The 3,271-nt window shown below is 37.3% G+C and overlaps 1 non-coding gene across 1 annotated transcript; it reads right to left on the reverse strand.

Moving 5' to 3' along the window:
* Positions 1 to 2,303: 2,303 nt before the first annotated feature.
* On the reverse strand, positions 2,304 to 2,376 carry TRNAS-AGA (transfer RNA serine (anticodon AGA)). The gene has a single exon. It is a non-coding gene; the product is annotated as a tRNA-Ser (tRNA).
* Between the last annotated feature and the right edge of the window lie 895 nt (positions 2,377 to 3,271).

The following is a 3,271-nucleotide window of genomic DNA, read 5'->3' on the forward strand; positions in this document are numbered from 1 at the left end:
ACCTCTAGGGAGAGAGGGAAGGGAAGAGAATGAAGGGAAGGGAGACCTTTCACCTTCTGTGCCTCCTGTGTTAGATCTGGACAGTAGTAACCTGGGGATCTGTTATATTATTTTCAGAATTACTCTGATACTTGATATATTGCCTATATGGCTTAAAGAAGTATGCCACCATTATTTCCATTTTTGTCATAATCGTATGAATACATTAGAACTGGACATGACTAAAAGATTTGGTTCATCATTTGGGTCTCATGTAGACTGGCTACACAGAAACCTGGAAATATTAGACCTGGACTTATGCCAATGACATAATATGTCGTAGGAACTCGGAATGACCAGATGTTACAGCCACACCCTCGTTTGTGATAGCATGTAAACAAGACCTAATAGAAAAAATATCAAAACTCAATTAATCAGAACTCAAGAAACAAATTTTCTTTCATGAAAAAAAACCTATTTTTAGAAGAAAACAAAAGCAAGCTATTATCAAAGATACCCTTTGACTTTCAGATTAAGCCCTCGGGTCAGTGCCAAATGAAGCTAATCGCCTCATGTTCAAATGAAGGGAGGAGAAATATTTTCATCAAAGGCTGAGATACAATGGGTTTCTAGCTGATTGTCACTTTATCAGAAAATTAAGTGTGCATCCCATCCAGTGATGTCGCTTTTATTGAATAGAACTGTTTACTTCAATTTTGCAGCCATATAATTCCAAGAGTGAAAAAAACTCATACTGTAAGAAGACATCGAGGTAGGGAATTGTAAAGAGTCTATACAAAACCAAGCCTATCCATAAATCCCAAGTCCCAGTGTGACCTGCTGAAAAAGTTCCATCAATCTTTACAAGGGAAAAGATTTCTAAGGAGCCAGGGCCCCTGATTTTGATAGAATCCTTTCACCTTAAACCCCACAATCAAATTAAATGAAAGACAAAGTCTATAACTAAAACTCTGGGTGAACACATAAGCAAGCAATGACAAATCTCCCTGGCACTGAGAGCCAGGAGAACAAAGGCTTCCTTTATAGGGAAAGTAATGAAGAGAGTGGAACCAGCATCATCCCAGGTGGCAAGAGACGAGAAAAGGCATTTGTGGCCAAAAGACAAGGTCTTGAGGAGATTTGGAAGAGCCTTGATGGGAGACAAACAGACAAAACAAACTAGAAAATGTATGCTCTGAAGTGAGTCAAGTCATACATGAGCCAGGCCAGCAGAATAAATCAAGTCTACACAGAGCTGAAAATGAGTCAAATTCATTTGTAAACAGAACTGCAAGGCTCTTTCCAATTTACTTATTTATTAATAAACAGTCAATTGGTAGTAGTTTCTGCACTGGAACAAAAACATAGTAGTTGCAGCAAAAACCATATGGCCACCAAAGCCCCAAATATTTACTAAGTGGACCTTCAGAGGAAAAGTTTGCCGATACCTGCAAGAGAAAATCAATACATTATAAACAAGCTGACCCTCCTGTCCTGAGCTCTGAGCTGCTGCTTTCATGATTACACCCTGAAATTGAACGCGCACTAGCGTACATGCTGTGTAAGCTGGTAGATCACACTTTGGACCACACTATTACATGGGTTGAAAAACATAAACTTCTCACCCTGAACTTAAGCCAGGCGTCTGTGATAACACCCAATTATAACAGCTAACACTTGGCGCTATAAGCTAGGGACGACTGCGCTTTTCTAAGGATACAGGAAAAATGGTAAGCATGGTACATAAATAAATAAAGTTGAGGCAGTATTACCTCAGTGGAAAATACGTCCCTGTTGTGTAATAATTCTCCTTTACAGATCAATCTGAAAGAGAGACAATAAGGAAGGAGAAAAATCAGGCTCAAAGTTTACAGCACTTCATTCTGCTTCTATCAACATGTTTTATTGGAAGCATCTTTGTGGAAAGGCATTTATTTACTATGTTAATTTTCAAAAAGTAATCAGGCTATAACCCTGATTATTGTGAATTTATAGTTCTTTCAAAAGGTTACCAAATACAGTACAAATTTATATGCTATACTTTAATGTTGGCTAAGAATAAATAGAAAGCACATTTTATTCTCACTGGCCATTGAATTGAAATGTATAACTTTGAGGAAAATATCCCACTGGATTAGTCTGCTACCAACTCCTTAAACCCCTAATGAAAGCTTCCCCAACTCCCTTGGGTGTTTCTTATTATTGAATAGATGTTAAGCTTATTTGAAAATAATTATAAAGTCCTCTGTAGAAAGTAAGTTCTTTTTGAATTATTTTTTTTATTTTGGGGGGAGGTAATTAGGTGTATTTATTTGTTTTTTTAATGGAGGTACTGGGGATTGAACCCAGGACCTCATGCATTCTAAGCATGTGCTCTACCACTGAGCTATAACCTCCCCCGTAAAAAGTAAGTTTTGTTCAGAAATAAAATTTCTCAAAATGTACATATCTCATTATAATATTGTCACTGTTTTGTATATTCTCTAGGACCACTACATTTCAATTTTAATTGCATTCAAGCACTCAGGACATGTCAGATCATATTCAGATATTGTTAGTTCATCAAACATTTTAGCATTTGTCCTTCAAATATTTATCCAGCCTAAAGCATGCTCTCCAGGCACTATGCAAGGTGCTGAAGACACTAATAGTAAGCCCCAGGATTTTTGGAATTTAAAGTCATGATTACAGATGAGCTCTTGGGTATGTAAAACCCAAGATGGGTATGTAAAACAGGAATGGAAAAAAGTTTCTCCTCATCTGCAAACTTTGACTGTTCCCTGAAGGATATTTGAGAAGTCTAGGATAGCACTGGGAATCAGAGGAAACTGCCAAAATCAACTAGCAATATCTGCTATGGGCATGCATGATTTTGGTTCATACGCTAGGTTCACGATTTCCGGTAGCATTAAAAGGAAAAAGGACCAAGTATGGGATATTTGATATCAATATTTAAGAAATGGTTGAAGGAAGGGGAAGAGCAGCGGAAAACAATTCAATGGCAATATTATGGAAACCAAAAAGAAGAGAGTTTCCAGGAGGAAGCAGACAGTCGCGTCAAGAGTCACATTCCTTGAGAAAGGAAGTTCGGCAAATTGTACTTCATTGGAAATGTTCTTCAGCAGAATAGTGGAGCAGAAACTTAAACACAGAGACTAAGGAAATAAGGAAGTGAATACAATCTACACTTTTCTAGAAATCCAATATTCTTCACACTGCTCCTTAATATATAACAATGCATATGTGGTTCTGGGATTATTTCTTTGTTCACAATTATGTAGCCAGAAATTGC

Source organism: Camelus dromedarius, chromosome 21 (assembly GCF_036321535.1).
Source record: "Camelus dromedarius isolate mCamDro1 chromosome 21, mCamDro1.pat, whole genome shotgun sequence".
Classification (NCBI taxonomy): domain Eukaryota; kingdom Metazoa; phylum Chordata; class Mammalia; order Artiodactyla; family Camelidae; genus Camelus; species Camelus dromedarius.